The 23,120-nt window shown below is 48.2% G+C and overlaps 1 protein-coding gene across 2 annotated transcripts in view; it reads right to left on the bottom strand.

Moving 5' to 3' along the window:
* The window catches only part of SLC23A2 (solute carrier family 23 member 2), an 876,666-nt gene that overhangs the window by 250,024 nt on the left and 603,522 nt on the right, over positions 1 to 23,120 (bottom strand). The gene's annotated exons all lie outside the window — the stretch shown is intronic.

The following is a 23,120-nucleotide window of genomic DNA, read 5'->3' on the forward strand; positions in this document are numbered from 1 at the left end:
TATATATGAAGGGGGCAATTTTTTACTTTATATAGATTATACACCCCCTGGATTCAGGCTATCAGCTGATACCTCAATCATTGCAGGTTGGGAGATGTTACTCGGTTCTTCGTGAGTGTACTATGGGATCTGTTGTTGCAAATGTGCTGTGCTCTTACCAGCTTCCAAAAAAAGAACTCTAGTTGAGATAAATGCATGCAAGAGGGGTCTGATGAGTAAGCAAGCTCCTAGAAGTCTCTGTTGCACTACTGCCACTTCAATCTATTATGGTAATATTGTGACCATCTCCAGTCAGTCGCTAGTGTACCACACCACACAAATAGGGAAGACTCTCTCAGACCACAATCCATTTGAGATGGGAATAAATTAGAGACATATTCGGACCCAAACTCCACTTGGAAACTCCAACCTGCAGGGTTTGAGGACCCTGTCACCAAAGACACCCTACACTTGAGGCCATAATGGATTACTTTCAAGATCATGACAGCAAGACTTCATCCAAGTGGTCATCAGAAGGGCTTGCCTGCATGCTCGCTTAATGCGGACACTAAAGCTGGTGGAGACCTTCCTCCTGGCCGTCGAATGAGCGGCTGCATAAAATCCCAGCCAGCCAGCACCAACTGCAATACGCCAGTGTCAGGCATGCAACAGTCATGGAGTGAATTAATTGTCCGGAGCACAACACTTATGCAGAATGCTCTAAAATGGAGGGTGACAATGCAGCGTGGCTACTAGCCTGGCTAGTTAAACCCCTGCCGACACATTCCCCTATATTGGCCATCCGCGATGCTGCACACCGAGAAGTCACCACACTAGCTAAGATTAACACAGCATATCAACAATACTACGAAGCATTGTATTCATACATCAGTCCCTTAGATGAGGGTAAGCTGGATTTGTTCTCAATTGACCTGCATTCCCACACAATAACAAGGGATATGACTGACAGCTTGATTGCCCCTATATGAGAGCAAGATATAAAGGAGGTGATTTGGTTTGTTGAGTGGCAAAACACTGTGGTCAGATGGGCTGCCAACAACATTTTGGAATGCCTTCAAGTTGGTACTGGTGCCTAAACCGCAACGAAAATGGCCATCCAACTCCCCACCATGACCAGCGAAGGCATATTAACATCTATTCTGAAACCGGGGAGACCACTGGCTGCGACCCCCTGCTACCGCCCCATCTCAATCTTGAAGAAAACGTTACTGACCTTAGTTAATGCTTTATCTGGTAGAGTCAATATCTAGATACAGAATCCTTACCTTTGAATTTCCCAGGTGTAAGACTAGATGCGGAAACTTTTGCATGAGAAATACCCCTGCACGCCACTCGGGTGGCTCCATTGAGCAACGCGTGGAGTCGTCTGCGCTGGAGGAGACGTCGCAGAAACATATATAGGCACCACCCAGGAACGCAGATGTCAGATTCTTTTCATGACTTTCCTCGCACAGCACACATAGCCATGAATTAGACTGACCAGTGTGTGTCTAAACCAGGGCCCTGAAAAGGGACCAACCCTAGCTCTAAAAATGTGTCTGCAGGGCGGTGAGGCATGGGTGGGTCTGTAAGAAATCTGAGGCAGATCTCAATACAGATAATGATACAGCGCAAAATGATTTGTTTCTGAACTGCCTGAACTTTTGTAGCTCCCACATAGTCTATAAAGAGTTGGTTGTCCATCTAGAACTCTTTTGCGCATTAAAGGTAGAACAATACCGATATTTAGGGTCCAGACATGGAGTCGCTCCTCTTCCTTACAAGATGTGGAGGAACATAAAATGTGGGAGGTGTGACTGACTGACTGACCCAGATGGACTGTTTTCACCACTTTAGGTAAGAAAGAAGTACAGGTTCGAAGTACTATCTTATGCGAAAATATAAGAAGATAGGGAGGATTGGATGATAAAGCCTGAAGCTCACTCACCCTCTGGGCAGATGATATTGCCACTAAAAATAATGTCTTGATGGTAAGCAACCATAGAGGACAAGTATGTAACTGTTCAAAGGGAGCACACATGAGGTAAGCGAGAACCAGGTTCCGATCCCACTAAGGCATAACAAAGGGCGTAGGGGGAAGCATATGTACAAGCCCTTTGTGTAAATGTAATGTAAATGTATGTATACTTGTAAAGCGCACTATCACCTTTCAGGCATCCTGGCGCTGTATACCGCTGTGGAACCCTTCCTGGCTTTCCCTGTGAGATGCCCCCTACTGGGCACCCCCAAGGTGAAGCCAAGCATCCTAGGGCTTTCGGGGCCGTTGTGGAGATTAAGCAAGCTATTGCCCAGAGTTGCAGAGTGGGACCCATGATTAGAGTAGGCACCAAGGCGAGAATTATCGAGTCCGTGGACATTTCAGGAATATATTTACAATAGGGGACTTTATTAAAGAGAGTTGGTCAGGCAGCTGCAGGAACGCGGACAGAGAAGAAAGCTAACCTTTGAGAGTGCTCAGAGCAAAGCACTGCGGGGCAAGGGTAAGAATAAAGAGAAGAATATCAGAAAGAGAGGCAGAAAGGGTCAATAGACTTTTCTGGACAATATTTTACACATTTTTGCCAACAGCAAGGGTATACAGTTTTGGTGGAGGGCCACCAGAATTACTGTACAAACTTCAGGAGGGAGATTGAAAGCTATCAACTGTCGCTGCTCTGTCTACATGCAAGGAGGCAGAGAGATGACAGGTTCAGGTGGAGAATCCTCTCCTGGTGCTGCGATAGAAGATCCTCCCAAAGAGGCAGCCTAAGAGGATCGATGTTCATTTTCAGAAGCACGGAATACCAAACTCTCTGCGCCCAGTCCGGAGTCAGAAGGATGACTTCGGCCTGGTCGTTTCTGAAGTTCTTGAGAACTCTGGGTAGGAGTGTTATTTAGGGGGATAAAGGGGGGGGGGGACAACAGAAGGAGTGCTGACCTCCACTTGCGACAAAAAGTGTCGCCTAGTGCAGACATTGCGTGTTTTCTTCTGAGGCAAAGATCTAACCAAGGCTCTCTCCACTGCTGAAAGAAACTTTGCACGACTCCGGCTGGAGACGCCATTTGTGAACCGCTAGGCATCGATGGGTGAGTTTGTCTGCCCCGGAATTCAGAGAACCTGCAAGGTGTTGAACCACCAGGGTTATGCTCTGCTGTTCCAGCCATGTCCGGAGACGCAGGGCTTCTTAACAAAGGGTCCACGACCCTACCTCACCCTGTTTGTTGTACTACCACATGGCAGTGGTGTTGTCCATGAACACCTGCACTAATTTCCCCTTGAAAGAGAGAAGAAATGCTTTCAATGCTAGTCAGATCCCCAGCAGTTCACAGCGCTGGGATGCCCCTGGGTAACTGCGCGCGATACAAATTTTATATAATAATAATAATAATAATAAGAGCTCCAACAAGTTGATGTGGAGCCCCGATTTCGCCAAAGCCAATAGTCCTCTGTTCGCCACCTCTCCCAAATGGCCTTTCCATCCCAGTAGTGGAGAAAGGTTTGCATCTTACCCAATTGTGGTCTATTAGCCACCACTACAGGTCCTTTGCAGTTCCCTCCGAGGTCTGGACCACATTAAAGAGATTTCCCTGATGCTGCTCCCAAGGGAACTTTAGGTCCCACTGCAGAGCCTGCATACTCAATCTGGCATGATTTACCAACAGGATGCAGAAGGCCATAATGCCCAGCAGCCTCAGCGTTATTCTCACAGAAATCCAAAATAGAGGCTGAAACATCGATATCATAACCTGAAAATCCTGGAGCCGCTGCTCGGAAAGATAAGCCCGAAACTGCACCTTGTTCAGAACAGCTCCAAGGAAAGAGAGCGTCTGATAAGGAGTCAGGTGTGACTTTGGCATGTGTATAGTGATCCACAGCCAATGCAGGAAGTTAGCCTTAGTCGGGAGGTGGGAAACAATAGTCTGGGGCGAGAACCCCTTCAACAGCCAGTCGTCGAGGAAGTTGAAGAAAAACTCCTGACCTGTGCAGATGAGCTGGGACCACCGCCATCGCCTTAGTAAACACCTGAGGGGTGCTGGTAAGGTCAAAGGGTAGCATAGTGAACGGAAAGTGCTTGTAGCCTACCTTGAATCGCAGGTAATGCCAACACTACTAGCCAGTCTACCTGGTCTAAGGCAGACAAGACCTGAACAACTTGAATTTCTCCTTTTTGAGTAAAAGATTAACTGTCCAGAGGTCTAGTATAGGATGAAGACCTTTGTTCTTTTTGGGTACCAGAACGCTGGATAAACAACCACTGCCTACTTTTAATATCAGAACCTTTTCTATAGCCCCTTTGACCAGGAGAGCTGTAACTTCCTCTTAAAGATAAGATGATCCTCTGCCAGCCGATCTTGAGATGAGGGTAAAGGAGAAGAAAAAGATTGGAAAGGAAGAGTAACCATTCCGAATGATCTGCAAGACCCATTTTACCGATGTTATGGACTGGCAGTGGAGAGGTTAGATTCTCCCTCCAACTGTACTCCCATTGTCTTGCGGAACCAAACTAGGAGGACTTACAGCTTGCAGGTGCCGGAGGGTTGATGGCTACAACTTCTAGCTACTATTCCCATGAGGTCACACAACTTGGCAAGCCTGTGCAGGACAGTGGTTGGGGTATGTCCAATGTGGTTTAAAATCCCTTCATCGCCCCGAAATGGTCGAAAAGCAGACTAGGGGTAAAGTGTCACTGAGAGGCCCAAGGACCTGGCTGCAGGCCACGAGCCCTTAAAGCACTCCAGTGCAGAGTCTACCTTCTCTCCGAAGAGACGAGTCCCATTGAAGGGCATGTCAATGAGGTTGGCCTGGACAACTACCGAAAAGCCAAATGTTCTCAGCCAAGTGTGGTGCCGCAAGGCAACCGTTGACTAAACCGGCTGCTCAGTAAGTCCGTCATATTCAGACCACACCTAATGGTGAACCTTGCTGCATCCCTCCTATCTCTGCTTGGAAGAGCACAGCCTTGGCCTAATTCAGGACCAGTCGTCAGACTTGCGCGACCTATTCACATAAGGTATGCGAGAAATGGCCCATAAAGCATGCAGTGTTCACTGACTGCAATGTTGGGCTGACGGAGAAAACATTTTCCCCAATGCATCCAGCATCTTGGATTCCCTGTCCAGGGGAGCAGAAGGGAAAGCGTCATGGGATGTTGAGACTTGGACTGCCAAGCTCTCAAGGGTAGGATGTAGACTGAGGAAACTTAGATCACCTGGAGCAGGCTATGATTGCTTGCTATTGTCCTGTTCATAGGAGCCCCTGTGATAGGCTGGGTCCACATGGCCTAAAAGGACATCCCTCAGTGCTTCATTAAAGGGCAAAAGGGGTTCAAATGAGGGATCGGATCCATGAGACCCCAACAGAGCGGAATCTGGAGACACAGGCGCAGAACCCGATGAGGCCTCTCTGAGCCCACGGGTCCGCAGGCACACTAGAGGGGTCGATCTACTCAAATACTCTGCAAATGGCAGGAGTCGGACCTGGCACCGGCTCCGCAGAACCATGCTTGGAGGGTCAATGTTTCTCACTTGGTCTCGTCAATCCTCCACACACTAGGTGAAGTCGAAGCTTGTTTATACAACGACTTCTTGTACTTCTTCCCAAAGTGGCCCGAGCACCTCAAGTGCGATGAAGAAGACTGAAGCGGTCCCACAACCTTCTCGACCATGACCGGGATCTTCGGGTAGTCGCGCTCTTTGGCATCTACTGCTGGGAACCCAGCACCTTTAGGGACCCCTCCCTCAAAGCCTTTTGCGCTACTGCCCTGCAGTCAGAGCACGACTTGAGTCATGGTTTTGCTCGAGACACCCTAAGCACACAAGGTGCGGGTCAGTAACAGACATGGCGCGGTGACAGGTTCCACAAAACTTAAACCTCACCTTTCTAGAGATCATCCTTCGACACACAATGACAAAAAGAGACAGAGGGGTAGCTCTTCTCTGGATCAGCGCTAACTGGTGCAGAAAGAAAAGAACTGATATCCGCGGACCTGGGTTGCGCCTATTTAAATAACTATGATGTCACAGCCAATGTCAACAACGCCACGTGGGGCCAAATAGAGCCATCCTATGGTGTACAGGGGTATTGCTCATGCAAAAGTTTCTGGATATTGGCTGACACCTCGGAAATTCAAAGGTAAGGAATTTGTAGCTAGAAGTCTATCAGATTACTGATTTCGAGATGCTCAGTAAAGTCCTGGCGTATAGACTCCTTCGAACCCTGCCTGCACTCATCCATCGTGATCAGAAGGGTTACATGCCGTGGAGGAAGACATTACTGAACATCAGGAAATTATACCAAGAGGTGAACAAAGGCCCAACGAAGCGGCCTAGGTCGGCGTGTATCTCCGTGGACTTTGAACAAGCCTTTGACACCCACAATTGGCAATTCTTTTTTAAAGCCCTCAATAAATTTGAAATAGCTCTGGAGATGCTCACATGAACTAGGCTTTTATAAGGGACCGCTGATGACCAGCACAAACACAAAACCACTATATCTCTGCCTCTTATAACAGGCATGAACACACAGCAATGTGGCTGCCTGTTCCTCTTGCTGTTTGACATAGTAATCAAACCCCTGGATGTGAAGTTGCATCTTTTTAGTCAAACTTGGGGCATACCAATCTCAGGCACCATGCATGCAATCTCACTATACATGGATAAGATGCTGGAATATGTTTGTAATATGGCATGGGATCTCACCCCAATTTCGACTGCCCTAAAGCACTTTCGCAATATTTGAACAATAATAAATCCTGTGTTTTCCCTTTAGTGTGCAACACACCACAGTCAGTGGCTCTCCTTGGAGCCCAGCCAATACAGTGGGCCCGACTACCTTTCGTGATTTTGGCATTAACATTTACCATAAACACACAGATCTATTAGACGGTAATTTAAAGAGTGCCTTTTAGCCTTCGCTGCCACTGCCTGCCCAGAGTCACAGCAATATAAAAAATTATTATGCTGCCACCCCTCCTTTATAACTTTGTAAATCTACCGTTCATTATACGAAAGAGCTATTTACGCCAGCTGGATACCCTCTTGATTGCCCTCATACGGGGCACAGGCAGGTGCCGGATAAGTGTGACAAAACTGAGACTGGCTCCAGACAAGAGAGGCTGGGGAGCCCCTTTCTATGGATACTACCTTGTGGCCCATCTCCAAAGGGTGTGCAACTGGTTGGCAGGGATTCATCCACACGAGTCAGGGTTTACTTGCGGCTAGTCAAACCCAGGATGGCACTCCTAGCTCAATCTTGTTTTCTGGAGTGAAAATTAGGGAGGAGGATCCTCTACTACTGTGAAATGCCCTTGACCTCAGGAAAGGAAAATGCTACTTAAGATTATGCATCTGTTCTTGGCATGTAGAGCTGCAGAGATTCATACTTGTGCATAGATCGCCATCTGGTGTTGGGCTCGGATTGTTGCATCTTGTTATTGTCTTAGAAGAAGTCTTTGGTAGGCACGTGATAGGTGACTCCTCCTTTGGACGATAGTGCGCAAGGGCATCAACTCCATCCTCAAATTGCTTTTCGCCATGATGGGAAATGATGGAGTTTGTAAGACCAGAAAAGATGTCCATGAGAATGTATCTAAATAAGATAACACTAGAACAGATGCAGGTTCCGGGGAGGCGGCTGGGCGTATGAATCTCTGCAGCTCTACATGCCAAGAATAGATGCATACTGGTAAGTAGCATCTTCCGTTCCAGGCATATCAGCTGCAGAATTCATACTTGCGCATAGACTGTATAGCAGTGTCTCCCCTAGCGGTGGTTGCCTGTATCGGTTGCAGGGGTTAGAAAAAGTGTTTTAAGAACAGCCTGGCCTACAGAAGCTTGTTGCTTGGCCTGCACATCTACACAATAGTGTTTAGTGAAGGTGTGTGTAGAAGACCATGTTGCTGCCTTACAAATGTCTTCCAGGGAAATGTTCCCTAAGAATGCTGTGGAAGCTCCTAGTTTGCGTGTTGAATGATTCCTAGGGGGAATTGTTAATGTGCATTTTGCTTTTTGGTAACATATTTTAATGCATTTCACTATCCACCTGGCAATTCAAGCTTTAGAGATGGGGTTGCCTTTATGAGGTGAGGAGAAAGCTACAAACAGTTGTTTTGTTTTTCTAAAGGCTTTAGTCCTGTCGATGTAATAAAGTAAAGCTCTTTTGACTTCAAGCGTGTGAAGGGCTCTCTCCGTTACAGAATCAGGGTTTTGCAAAAACACTGGTAACTCTACCGATTGATTAAGATGAAATGCAGAGATTACTTTTGGAAGGAACTTTGGATTAGTTCTAAGAACCACTTTATTCGGATGTATCTGTAAGAATGGTTCTTGTATGGTTAAAGCCTGGATCTTTCTTATGCTCCTGAGAGAGGTGATTGTGGCAAGGAACGCTACTTTCCATGTAAGAAACTGCAACTCACATTTCTGTAGGGGTTCCAATGGGGGACCCATGAGTCTAGTAAGAACAACGTTTGGGTTCCACACTGGAGAGGGTGGCAATCTAGGTGGAATTATTCTTTTAAGGCCTTCCATAAAGGCTTTATTAGCGGGTACTCTAAACAATGACAAATCTTGTCTGTTTTGTAAGTATGCTGCATGAGCAGCTATATGTTATCTTATAGATGAATATGCAAGATTACATCTTTGTAAATGTAGTAAATAGCAGATGATGTTTTGAATGGAAGCATCTAGCGGGTCAATGTTGTTAGTGCAGCAAATGACAAATCGCTTCCATTTGGCTGCATAGCAAGCTCTAGTAGTAGGACGTCTGGCCTCTTCAATAATGTTCATACAGTCCGGTGGGAGGTTAAGGTAACGGAACTCTAGGACTTCAGGAGCCAGATCGCTAGATTTAGCTGTGCATGGATCTGGGTGCCTTCTCTCTCCATGGTCCTACGTTAGTAGTTTTGGGGAGAGGTGTAGTTTTTGGTGTGGAGCTACTTAGAGTTCGATGAGTGTCGTGAACCATGGTTGCAGTGCCCATGTGGGAGCAACTAGGATCATCTTGAGAGACTGTTTGAGCTTGCGCACTACTAGCGGAATGAGTGGGAGTGGCAGAAGAGCGTACGGAAATCTGCCTGAGCAGTTCATCCATATCGCATTGCCCTTAAACAATGGGTGTGGGAACCTCTCGGCGAAGGTTGGTTATTTTGAGTTTGCGTGTGTGGCGAACAGATCTATGTTTCGGTGGCCCCACATCTGGAAAAAAGATCGAAGAACCTGTGGATGGAGTTCTCATTTATGTATCTGCGAAGTCTGATGACTTAACAGATCCGTAATTTGATTGCAGAATCCTGGGAGATGTTCTGCCAGGAAATATATGTTCTGTGGGATGTCCCATGTCCATATGCTTTGCGCTAGATGAGACAGCTGCAAAGAATGTGCGCCTCCTTATTTCTGTATGTTATACATTGCTGTCATATTGTCCGTGCAGACCAGGACAGTCTTTTTGAAGAGATGTGCTTGGAATGATTTTAACGCTAGAAAGATTGCCAGTAACTCTAGTTAATTGATGTGTAACACTTTTTGTTGAGTGGTCCACCAGCCCTGAATTGTGTGATTTAGGAGATGGGCTTCCCAGCCGGTGAGTGATGAGTCTGCTGTTAGCACCATCTGTGAAACTGGCTCTAGGAACAGCCGCCCTTTGGAAAGGTTGTGTGTGTTCCACCACTGCAGAGAGTGATGTGTGCGGCTGTCCACCAACAACAGATCTCTAAGCTGACCGTGAGCCTGGTTCTACTGACGTGCTAAGCATTCCTGTAAAGGGCGCATCTGAAGTCTTGCGTGAGGTACAATGAAAATGCAATAGGCCATCATTCCTATGAGCTGCATAAACACTCGAGCTGGAAGGGAGTGTTGAGGTTGAAATTTGGTGACGAGGGTTTGCATACTGGCTATCCTGGCTGGATTGGGGTATGCTAGAGCTTTGGAAGTGTCTATTGTGGCTCCTAGATACTGATGAAGGTAGGAGGGCTGAAGGTGGGACTTGGTGTAGTTTACTGTGACCCCCAAGTTGTGTAGTAGCTGAATTGTTTGGCGAGTGTGGTGAACACACTGGTTGTATGTCTTGGCTTTTATTAGCCAGTCGTCCAGGTATGGAAACACATGGATGTGCTGCCTTCGGAGGCGTGCTGCTACTACCGCAAGACACTTTCAGAATACCCTGGGTGCTGTGGTGACTCCAAATGGGAGAACCTTGAACTGATTGTGTTGGCCGTCGACTGTAAATCTTAGATATTTCCTGTGAGCTGGGTGTATGGGAATATGGAAGTAGGCGTCCTTTAGGTCGAATGTGGCAAGGAAGCCGCCTTGTTGAAGCAGTGGAAGGACTTGTTGAAGAGTGATCATGTGAAAATTATCCGACTGTATGTAGAGATTGAGAGGTCTGAGGTCTAGGATTGGTCTGAGAGTCCCATCCTTTTGGGATTAGGAAATAAAGGGAGTAGACCCCAGTTCCTTGATGCTGTATGGGGACCGTGGATTCCCTCCTTGGTCGTCACCTACCCAGTCGGTCTTTAGACAGTCTTCTTCTCGTCTCTACGGTTGTCCCTTCCCTTATCCTCACGTTCTCTCCTCACCTACCCCCCACTTCGTTTCTCTCTCCTTTCTCTCCTCTCCTAATGTATTGCTGATTGTCTGATGTAATGTTGTAATTGTCGATCTTTTTCTGTTACACTGTTAAACCACATTGTTGCACTCCCTTTCGTCCCTCCTGTCGTCTCCTCCCATATCCTCCCTCTATTTATGTCTCTCCTTCTCCCCTCTCTCAAAGTATTGAGACAGAACTTTTTTGTCTGATGCCCGATGGAGCTTCCTGGTTTAGCTATAGGTGAGATGGGCCGTGGATTCCCACCTGTGTCCTCACCTACCCAGTCGGTCTTTAGTCGGTCTTTAGACAGACTTTCTTTTTGTCTCTCCTAATTGTCTCTTCCCTTATCCTCCCTTTCTCACCCCCGCTACCCCCTCCACTACTTTTCTGTCTCCCCTCTCCCCTCTCCTAATTGTATTGCCTATTTTTTTTTTGGGTGGGGGGATTTAATGTGTAATTGTTGAACTTTTTTCTGTTACATTGTTGATTCTCTTGTAAAGCGCACTGATACCTCCAGGTCTAGCCAGCGCTATATAAAACTCTTTAAATAAATAAATTAGAAGCAGTGAGAGAACCTCCTGTTTGAGGAGCGTTAGATGTTCTGGGGACATTGGACGCAGTTTGGGCGGTATGTTGGGGAGAGATGCAGTAAGTTCCAGGCAGTAACCATACTGGATAATTTGCCTTACCCACTTGTCTGTAGTGATGGAGTTCCGGACCGGTAGGAACTGTGATAGTCTTCCTCCTACCGGAGTGGAATGGTCTGGGGGGGGGGGGGGGGGGGGGGGGGGGGGGGCTGGGGGGGGTCATTGTTTGGTAGTAGGGGGGTTCGGTTGTTGTTATCGTGACCTCTCCTTTTGTTATTATTTCCTCTGTATCCCCCCCTAAAATATCCCCTGTTGGGGGATGTTTGTGTAGGACTTTTGTAGGAAGAGGAAGTAGAGTTTGTGCCAATGTTTTTGGATCCTCCCCTATAAAAGGAGCGACGAAAGGAACCTCGTGTAGGCTGAAACTGTAATGCTCCCATAGATTTTGCAGTGTCTTTTTTCATTTTTGCTAGAGTGGTGTCCACAGCTGGGCCAAACAGGTTCTAGATCGAACGGCTGATTTAAAATAGTTGTTTGCACTTCCTGTTTAAACCCGGAAATGCGTAACCATGCATGCCTATGGAGTAAGAAACTGGTGTTAATAGATCTAGATGCAGTGTCTGCTGCATCAAGGGAACATTTGATGGATGCATTTGTAATTAACTTGCCCACCTGGACCAGATCGTTGGCTTTGGCCTTGTACTGGTCAGTTAAGTGTTGGATAAGATCTTCAAGCTCGTCATAGTGAGCCCTGTCATATCTGGAAAGTAATGTTTGTGTGTTAGCTATCCTCCAGTGATTGGCAGCTTGGGAGGCAATTCGTTTACCTGATGCATCCAGCAGTTTTGACTCCTTGTCTGGGGGTGGTGCTTCACCAAAGGTTTGGGAATTTGCACGTTTTCTTGCATTGGACACTACTAGAGAATCTAAGGGGAGTTGTCCTTTGATGTATACTGGATCCTTAGGGGCAGGCTTATATTTTTTATCAATCCAGGGATTGAGAATCCCGGTCTTGACAAGGTCTTTAAATATGTCTGGTGCATGTTTAATGACACCTTTGAGCATTGGCAATGTGTGTATTGCTTTTTGTGACGGAGCAAAATTGTCCAGAAGGAAGTCTTCCATGGAGTCGGAATGTAGTTTCACGCCATGTTATTGGCCAGCTCTATTAATGAGCTGAATAAAACCTATACTATCATCTGGGGGTGATGGCTTAGATGGGTATGAATCAGGAAGGTCTGGAGGATCTGTGGATCATCATAATCGTACCATGTGTCCTGTGGTGGGGTAGTGTTATCATCAGGGTCATCTAAGGGATCCTTATTGTGTTCACCCTATCCCCTAAATCATCCTCACCCTTAATGTGGTGGTTAAGGGTGAGCATGGAAAAAACTAGGAGAGGGTATAGGAGAGTTTATAGGAGATACAGGTTTGGTAGGAAGGATAGGAGAAGAGGGCCTTATGGGTGAGGTTGCAAAGTCTCTCTTCTTTAAAGGTACCTCAGGTGTGGGTAAGGTATCAGATTTCCTCTTTTTTGCTGGAAGACTGACAATATGGGCTGTTTTAGGGTCCAAATGTAATGTTTTTTTGTTCCGGATCGATAGGATCTGGCCGAAACAGTTCTTCCTGCTTGTCTTCTTTCGGTGGCGATTTTTTCGGTTCCGAGCCTGGCTTTAAATTGGTCTCTATAGCTGTAGGAAGAGCTTTGTGCTCCTTTGGCTTGAAAGATGGAGCAGAGTCTGAACTTTTCTTTTGATCCTTAGATTTTTGGTGCTTTTCCGGTTCTGAGGCCTTATGGTGTTTCGGTGCCGAAGGGTTCAGCGGCGAGGCCTTTTTGGGCTTAATGGAGTTGTGTATCCCCGATTTCGGTACCAAAGGTGTTTTTGGGTACTGATATGCAGCTTGCTCGGTCCCGAGCTGTCAGAAGGCTTTTCTTTTGTCTTTGGTTCCGGGCCCGGAGGCGGGGCTTCTGAAACTTTCTTTTGGTCTCGACTAAGGCCTTGAGGCGAAGTTTTGAGCGGAGCCTTCAGTTTTTCGGGTGGGGCAGGGGCAGGGATATTTGTCCTCACTCGTTGCCCTCACTATTTGTACTCACTTGTTGCCCTAGAGTGATGTGGTCATCGGAGTCTACGGCGTCCGCTTCAGAGACGATCTCGAGCTCTACCGAATCCTCAGCATCTGGAACGTCAGGACTTCATCGAAAGTCTTTTCTAGCACCGGTGCAGCCTGTTGTGCCATAACATATCACTGAGCCCGGCGATCACGGATGGTGTTCTTGGATCAAAAAGAGGCGCAGGCTTGGCAATCCTGTTCTTCGCGCTCTGGTGATAGACAACGTTTGCAGACCTTATGATGGTCACTGTGTGGAAATTTAGCTCCACACTAGGGGTATTTTTTAAATGTATTCCTTACCATTAGCCTTAGGTCTGAGTGGCGCCTATAGGCCCAGCGGCCTGCGTCGACGACAAGAATCGAGGATTTGGGAGTGTGCGCATCGAAAGGCACGTGAACGACAATACCGTTGAGTGTGATAAGTTGCGCATCGAAAGAGGTTTGGAACACGGTATCGAACCGGAGCGCAGCAAGTCACATGCAAACCTGATGGAGGAAAAAAACTATCTGAGGATGGAGTCGAAGCGTATGCGCACTTTCGTCCAAGGGAGGAGTCACCTATCTCGTGCCTACAAAATACTTCTTCCAAGACAATAACAAGATGCAACCATCCGAGTCCAACACCAGAAGGCGATCTATGCACAAGTATGAATTCTGCAGCTCATATGCCTCGAACAAGAGCTTTACTTATACCGGCCATATGTTCATGCCATGTCCTTTGAAGTCTCCCTACCGAGTCCAAACACCTGATGGTTCAGGAACCGGTGCAGTGGGAAACAGCAGGGCTCCATACCATAGGAGATCTATACGAGGAGGAGAAGAGCCTAGAGTTTCCCTTGCATCATGATACATTCAAACTACCACTAGGCCAATTCTTGCAATATGGTAAGATACAGGGATACCACGGGTGACACTGGAACAAGACCCCAAAACAACCCCCAAAACACTACTGCAAACTGTATACACCATGGGAAAGGACACAGACTCCTGACCGGGTGCTATAGGGCAATACAAGGGAACACTGACATTTCCTGGAATCTCTGGAACGGGTTTAACATGACAAGGAATTGCAGAGGGCGATACAACATCCATGAAGTCTCCAGAAATGCCCGCTTCACTTTATCCCACTGAATATATTGCATACGGCATACCTCACACCACAGAAAATCGTCAACCTAAACCCTGGGGCACCGTCCGACTGCGCTAGGTGCCTTAATTCCCCTGATGATTTTCATCTTGCCATTTGGGACTGCCTCCTCTTTGAGGAATTTTGGAACACAGTACAGACCACACTCTTGGCAGTCATAGGGAAATCGAAGTTGACCATCACAGAGGTCTACCTGCTTGGCATGTCCCCCAGGTCCGCTAAGGGTAACATCAACTAAATGCACGGACCTGCTGTTGCTCCTGGCCAAATGCAGTATAACTAAGCGCCGCTGGAAATCTATGTATCCCCCTAACAGAGCTATCTGGAAGGCTGATGCACTCTTCTGGGCAGAAGCGAACAGCTGGGCCCTACACAGGGAAGAGAGACGTTGCCTCCGACGTCAACCAATTGCAGTCCTATGGGAAGCCCTGGTGCTAGATCTGAAGCAGTATGGAAAGGGGGATGATCGAACTACCCTGAACCTGCTCCATGTACTTTATAGATTAGACTAATGGACTAGATGACCCTTGCTAAGTGACTAGCACCAAACACCCTGCAATACATTATTCTACTCTAGCCACTCTCTTCCCCTCCCTCCCTACAGAGCCCTCCACCCTCTTTTTGTGCTCCTCACTCCTGTGACATAAGGGAGGCATCTCCCCCCAAAAATGTAATAACCCGCCTCCCTTCAATTTTCTACAAAACCAGAAGCCCAGTGTTTGTGAGGGGTTCGCCACAGACAAACAGTGGTCTTATTTTCCATGAAATTCCAGATGGGTTGGATGAGACAGGATTTGTTATTGGATGCCTTGATGTTTATGTCTCCCTATCCAATCAATGTTTATGTCTGGCGCACACGCACACGTGTGTAATTGCACAAATGTATGCTCCCTGCAGGCCCCCAGGCTGCAGATCCAATGTAAAAGCCACTCAACTGTTTGTTGAAGCTGTTGAACCGTTCTGGGCGGTTCATTAAAAAATCTCAATAAAAACGTTTTTAAAAATGTACTATTGTGACTGCCGTTACTATAATTAACCCATATTTCCTGTGACCACTGCTGCCGCCATTGCCGGAAGGCTTTTTATAGTTACAGCTCCTCTGTATTACTAGCACCTTTCTAAGATCTGGACCCGGGGAAGAGCTTTAGAAACAAACTTTGGACTTATTTTTTTTAACTACCTATGACCATAAAAAGGAGTAACTAAGTAGGCATGAGGGGGTATTTAAGCATCAGCATCTTAATATATTAGACAAAGTTACAATGCAGCCCACGTCTGACTTCCAAAGCCTAGTTACACACGTTCTATGAAACCGAAGAACATTTTAGAGATGTTCGTTAAAAAGGTGGTCAATAACAAAGCAGGTTTGATTAGCCTTTAGCTTACAAAAGTATAATGTTTTCAGTACAGGCAGTTTGCCTCTGGACAGATGTCATAGAAGGAAAAGGAGGCTGGCCACTGAGAAGGGATGGGAGAGAAGGAGTAGTTTCTGTCCTGTAACTCCAGTTCTGTAGTAGGGGTATCTCTGTTATAGTCATAATCTAGTGAATAGTCCCGCCCATGTGCGTGGACCCCGGAGCAATCAAAAATAATCTCTTAGGCTGTCAAAACATGCAGAACTGCATCGACACTTAAGAGAGAATTTAAAGACAGATAATGCAGCCTATATCCACAGGCTACACTGTCCAGTACTTCAACTAGAAATTCCACCAAAATCCACAAACAGCACAGCCTGTCCAGGGTTTTCTAAGAGAAAAACCTTGCCTTTAACAGCAAAACCCTCTGGAATGATAGAGAGGAAGAAGTGGACAGACAAGCCCCATAGGCTGCCATTATGTGGCTCAGAACAGGATACTGTGCCTTTAAGAGAACTTTCCAGAAGTCTCACAGTATCCCAGAATGCACTGCAGGTCCCATTTACTTTCAGTTTTTTTGAAGGCGTAACACGCCAGACCTGTAGCATTTCTTACATGAATATCTCTCTCCACCGGGGAGGAGGGTGGGCGCTTATGACTATAACAGAGATACCCCTACTACAGAACTGGAGTTACAGGACATAAACTACTCCTTCTGTAGTAGGGGATCTCTGTGTATAGTCATAATCTAGTGAATAGAATGGCAAACCCATCCCCACACCAAAGCGGCGGTGGAGAAAAGAGAAATAACACCAATACTGTGCGAACAGATTTCGCAGCGAAGCCTGCCCAACCTGAGTGTCTGCCCTGGCATCAGTGTCCAGGCAGTAATGCTTAGCAAAGGTATAGACCGACTTCCAAGTGGCCGCCTCGTAGATTTCTGCAATTGGAACATTACAGAGCAAGACAGTCGTGGCAGCTTTGCCCCCGGTGGAATGAACCTTAGGTTTACCCCCTAAGGTCTTATTAGCCTTTTGGTAACACAATTGTATACAGGACACAATCCACCTCGAGATGGACTGTTTAGAGGTAGCAAGACCCGTCCTGACTGATCCATTATTGATAAACAATTGGTCTGACCTACGAATATCCTTGGTTTTATCCAGATAAAATTTCAACACCCGCCGAACATCCAGGGACTGCAGGGACCTTTCCGCTGGAGAGGAAGGATTCTGAAAAAACTTAGGTAAAGTTATGGTCGGGTTAACATGAAAATCAGATATAACCTTTGGAAGAAATTTAGGGTGAGTACACATAACAACTTTAGCAGCATGAAATACAGTACAAGGTTCTTGGCAACACAACACTGAATTTCACTCACCCAGCGGGCCGATGTAATGGCCACGAGGAACGCCGCTTTCCAGGACAGGTGCTGCAACGAAGCCTTATGAATAGGTTCAAAAGGCTCCTTCATCAATCTGGACAGCACCACATTCAATTCCCATGAAGGCGAAGGAAGCCGGACAGGAGGGAACACTTTCTTCAAGCCTTCTAAAAAATCTTTGATCACATGGATCTGAAAGAAGGAAGTCTGTGAAGGGCATTTCCTGTAGGCAGTCAGCGCAGCAAGATGAACCTTAATGGAATGGACATTAAGGCCAGACTGCGCCAGATGTAGAAGATACGGAAGGATGACATCTTCCTTACACGTCGTTGGGTCATAGTTCTTGGATTTGCACCAGATGCAAGACTTGTAAGCATAAGAAGTCCTAGTGGAAGGTCGCTTAGCCTCCTTCAGTATGTCCATGCAATCTTCTGGTAGATTCAAATGGCCATATTGCACTATCTCAGGAGCCATACCGCGAAACTCAAAGACGAGAGACCGGTGAAGCAGGTCCGTGAACCACCACTGCCTGGGCCATTCCGGGGCAATCAGGATCACCTGCGACCTGGACTGGGACAGCTTGATGAGCACCGTCGGAATCAGGGGAATGGATGGAAAAGCGTACAGAAAGCTGTTCGACCAGTTGATCCATAACGCATTCCCCTGCGTCCCCGGCTAGTAGTACCTGGAGGCGAAGTCTCGGCATTTGCTGTTTTCGGCGGAGGCGAACAGATCTACGTCTGGAGTCCCCCACCTTGCGAAGACTTCTCCTAGTACTTCGTCGTTTATGACCCATTCGTGGTTTTCCTGAATCAGTCTGCTCAGTGCGTCTGCCTGAACATTCTGCACACCTGGTAGATGGGTAGCCGTTATCGTCAGTCCTCTGGCTAGAAGCCAGTGCCAGATCGCCTGCGCCTCCTGCGACAGAGTGTGCGATCTCGACCCCCCCCTGCTTGTTGAGGTAATACATTGTGGTCGTATTGTCCGTCTGAACAAGCAGAGAGTTGGTCCGGAAGGACGGATGAAAGGCCTTCAGTGCCAATTGAACAGCTCTGAGTTCCAGGAAATTGATGTGGTACATGGACTCCGTTGGGGACCACGTTCCTTGAATCTGTAAGTCTCCGAAGTGCGCCCCCCCAGCCGTGGAGAGACGCATCCGTCACGATAGTCTGTGTGGGAATGTCATTGCGGAAGGGAACCCCTCTGAGGAGATTCTCCGCTGAACACCACCACTTCAGAGACTGAAGGGCATGCAGAGACAGCCGTATCCTGTCGTACCAAGATCCTTTCCTCTGATCCTCCAAGCACTCCTGCAATGGTCTCATGTGCAGCCGTGCGTGTGGCGTGAGGAAGATACAAGAGGCCATCGATCCCAGCAGAGAAGACACCGTCCTCACTGTTGTAGATGGAGCGGTCATAAGAGCCTGAGCCTTCCGAAGGAGTGATAATCGTCTCTCCTCCGAAGGAGACACGCTTGCTGTCAGCGTATTGATGGAGGCTCCCAAGTACTGTATGCACTGGACCGGAGTCGGGACAGACTTGTACATGTTGATGTGCAACCCCAACTTGTTCAAGAGAACACACGTCTTCTGGAAGTGCGCTTAAGCTTCCGAAAAGGAGGAGGCCTTGATCAACCAATCGTCCAGGTACGGGTAGACAAACAACTTGTTCTTCCTCAGGTGTGCCGCTACCACCGCCATGCACTTCGAAAATGTTCTGGGCGCAGACTTCAGCCCGAATGGCAGTACTGTGTATTGATAATGATTGGCGCCGACTTGGAATCGCAGGAACTTCCTGTGTTTGTGTGCAATGGGCACATGGAAGTACGCATCCTGTAGGTCTATAGCACATAGCCAGTCTCCCTGTTGCAGCTGAGGATAAATATGATGCAACGACAGCATGCCAAACTTCTCTCTGCGAATCCACTTGTTTGCTTGCCGCGAATCCAGAATGGGCCTGAACTCGTTCTTGTCCTTCTTGCGAACCAGAAAGAACCGGGAGTACAGACCTCTTCCTCTTTGAGACAGAAATACGTCTTCTATCGCCCTTTTCCTCTCCACTCTGCCAGAAAAAATGTAACGCTTCCCCCCACCGGAGCGGGTAACGGATGTAGGGGAAGTAACCGCTCAGGGTCGAGACCCAGCCGGGCCTTTGTTCGCTGCTGCGGACTGCTGGCCGCCTCTACCCTTCTGGCGCTTCTGGAAGGGCTTCAGGAACTGCTGCTGCTGTTGTTGCTGCTGTCCCGAAGTCTGTGCTCTCCTTCGGCCTTGCGCCCCGAACCGTCTCTGGAACGGGCGGTAGGTCTTCTTCTCCTTGGGCTTCTCCAACCCAACCGCCGTCAGGGTCTTGGCCTCCGCCTTCATGCAGGCCATTTCGTCATCCGCATGCTTGCCAAACAGGCTTTCACCAGAGAAAGGCTGATTGGCCACCCGCTGCTGAGCTTCCGGCTTGAGTGACATAAGCCGAAGCAACGCGTGACGCCGCTGGTTGACACCATGACAGTACCCGTGTGCAGCCAGAAGAGACGTATCCGCAGCCGCGCTGATAAGCTGGTTCGACACCAGCATCCCCTCCTTCAGGATCTCTTGAAAGTCCTCTTTCTTCTTCCGGGGAAGGAACTCAGCGAATTGCTGTAGGGACTTCCATAGGGCACAATCGTACCGCCCTAGCAAAGCCGCAGCACTGGCCGCCTTCATCGCAGTAGAGGCCGTCCCACAGACCTTTCTGCCTGCCGAGTCGATCCATCGGCTCTCCTTATCAGAAGGTACAGTAGAAGACGGGGAGGTGGCATGTTGCATCCTAGCCGCTGTCACTATGACAGAATCCGGAGTAGGATCCATCCGAAGAAAGGCCGGGTCAGAATCCGGGGCCCTGTACTTCTTAAGGAGCGAGGAGGAAGCGGCCTTAGTCACCGCAGGGGTGAGAAACAACTCCTCTGCAGGCTCTACCAGCCCCGGCACTAGAGGCAGTAAAGGCAGAGACAGGTGTTTTTTATCCAGTGTCTTGAAAATCACGGATGTTGTGGGAGTAGGCACCGTCACCGTGATACCCAATTTAGCTGCACCCCTCAGGAGAACATCCTAGAATGTGCTGATGTCGTCCACCGGCGATACTCTCGTCCCCGGGGATTCCGACAAGGTCGGTGAGTAGGTTTTGGACCCGGAAGAATCCATGCGGGACCGTGACCGTCGCCTCCTGTGACGCCGTCTTGATCTCGTTGAGGACCTGTGACGACTCCGCGATCTCCCTCTCCGACCGGAGCGAGATCGCGATCTCCTTGGCTTCGGGCGCTGAGCCGGCTTCACCTGAGTGGGCGACTTTGGCCCGGCAGGGGACCTCGGCCGAGGGGTCCCCTTAGGGGGTGTCGGGAATCGAGGCAGCGAAGCCGTCCTCGGAGGAACCGGAGGAGGCCGGTCAGCCGGAAGCTGAGGTTGAGGATGAGGTGGAAGTGGAGGCGGGGTGGGAGCCCGCGGCGGTGGCCCCCTGGGCAATGGAGGAGGGGGTGTAACCGACTTCGGCCTAGAAGGCGTAAACACTTCAGAATACACCGAGCCCGGTGATCCGCCTTCTGTCCTAGGCTGGGGCGTTGGAGAATCCCCTATCGGCACCTGCCGCCTGCTCGACTGACCCCTGGCGCCAGAACTCTTTCTGCGCCTCTTTGGCGTCGAAGAACGTCGACCCGACGGCGAGCGTCGCCCCCTCGACTGCGAGCGTCTCCTCCTCGACGTCGAACGCCTTCGCCTCGACGGCGACCTTCGCCTCGACGGCGATCTTCGTCTTGACGGCGAGCGTCTCCACGCCGAACGCCTCCTCGACGTCGAGGATCCCCTCGACGACGACTTCCTTCTCTTCGCAGACGGCGAAGTCGCCTCGACGGCGAGCGCCTACGCCGGGCCACCTCTGGACGTCGATTACTCGACGACGACGCCGAAGACGACAAAATCATCGCCGGTGATCCCGACGGCGGTCTATTCAGTTCCCTCGACGCCGAGCGTCGACGCCGCTTCAACCCAGAGCCCTCGGGAGACGGGGAACAGACTGCAGTCATCCCTCTCGACGCCGTAGTCGGTGCAATTGATGCCGACGGAGAATGGGGACGCTTGCTGGTCTTCCTGCCCCTGGGGAGCCCCCCAGAGGCCTCAGCATGGGCAGAGGAAGCGCTTCCAGACCCACCTTGCGCCTTCAGTCTTCTGTCTTCCAGGCCTTGGAGCCTGATCTTCAACCTATCTCCCAGGGTTCTGCTAGAGAAGCCCTGGCAGATGTCACACTGCTCTGGGACATAAGATGAGGGAAGGCAGATGATGCACACCTCGTGTGGGTCCGACTTGGCCTTCTTCCTCGAGCACTCTGGGCATTTGTCAAATAATGCAGGCATATTGGCAAATAAAGAGTGCACCAAGACAAACACAAGGAAGAAACACCAAAGTACTTCAAGAAAAGCACTCAAAAAACTTGAAAAAAGTTCAAAATCACCAATTAAACCCTTGAAAAAGGAGAGGTCAATGCTCCAGGGTTCTGCTTGCAGGAGCTGGAAAAAAGAACTGAAAGTAAAAGGGACCTGCAGTGCATTCTGGGATACTGTGAGACTTCGGGAAAGTTCTCTTAAAGGCACAGTATCCTGTTCTGAGCCACATAATGGCAGCCTATGGGGCTTGTCTGTCCACTTCTTCCTCTTCATCATTCCAGAGGGTTTTGCTGTTAAAGGCAAGGTTTTTCTCTTAGAAAACCCTGGACAGGCTGTGCTGTTTGTGGATTTTGGTGGAATTTCTAGTTGAAGTACTGGACAGTGTAGCCTGTGGATATAGGCTGCATTATCGGTCTTTAAATTCTCTCTTAAGTGTCTATGCAGTTCTGCATGTTTTGACATCTTAAGAGATTATTTTCGATTACTCTGGGGTCCACGCACATGGGCGGGACTATTCACTAGATTATGACTATAACAGAGATCCCCTACTACAGAATGTGAGAAATGTGCAATAATTCATACTAGCCTTAGCTTCGCTGACTCGGTTCAGATGTCTGGAAGCAAGGACATGAGTTGTGGCAATAAGTCAGTTCCCTGGCCCAAAGAGAGTCAAGCAAGGTTATCTGGCAACCCTTACCAGGAGGATTGGTTGACAAATATTCTGTAGAACCGTAGCAAACCATCTCGATGGAGATTCCAGTTAAAGTGCCCACTCTATGTAGAAAAGGCATGAAGCAAGGTCATTATTTGCTTTCCCACTGGCTTTTTGCTAATCCACAAACCAATCTCACTGCCCCTAGGTATGAAGGTTTAGTGCCGGGTTCTCCAATGTCGGTCCTGGAAGGCCGGATCCATGCCATATTTTTAGCATATCCACATTTAGATGAATGTAGATAAGAATATCTGGCATGGATCCAGGCCCTCCAGGAAACACATTGGAGAACCCTGGTTTAGTACATTCTCTGGGAGCTCGAAGGAAGTTGGCATCAAGACCTTGTGAGGCACTGCCAGAACAAAAGCTTAAATAACTGGTTTGAATCTCCTCCCCACAACACTAAAGACTTGTCAACTGTATGACTTCGAAGAGCCTTACCACTAATGTTAAAAAGCCTCAACCTGTCTAGTCCCACAGAAGACGGTTAACTAACTTAATTTGGAACGACAACCATCTTCCCAAGCACTTCTCACTCAGTGCAAAGATACTGCTATTTTACCTCCTGCTGTATTGAACCTGAAAATGACTTCAAACCTGCACACGGCTGCATGTTTGATGCTGAGCGAATAGTGGTAAGGAAACGTTACTAATTACCAAAGCTTCAGTCTCCAGCCTAAGTAAAGTAAAGACTCCAGGAAGCTTGGGAAAACAAAAGGCCCCGTGACATTAACTTTTCTTCGTAACCACGTATAATGAATTCAATCAAGTCGTTTTTAACTTTTTTATGTAAATATCTGTTTTTATGTGTTTTGTGTGTAATGCTTTTATGGTTGTTATTTTAAAAATGACCG

The sequence above is a fragment of the Lissotriton helveticus genome, chromosome 11 (genome assembly GCF_964261635.1).
Source record: "Lissotriton helveticus chromosome 11, aLisHel1.1, whole genome shotgun sequence".
Lineage (NCBI taxonomy): Eukaryota > Metazoa > Chordata > Amphibia > Caudata > Salamandridae > Lissotriton > Lissotriton helveticus.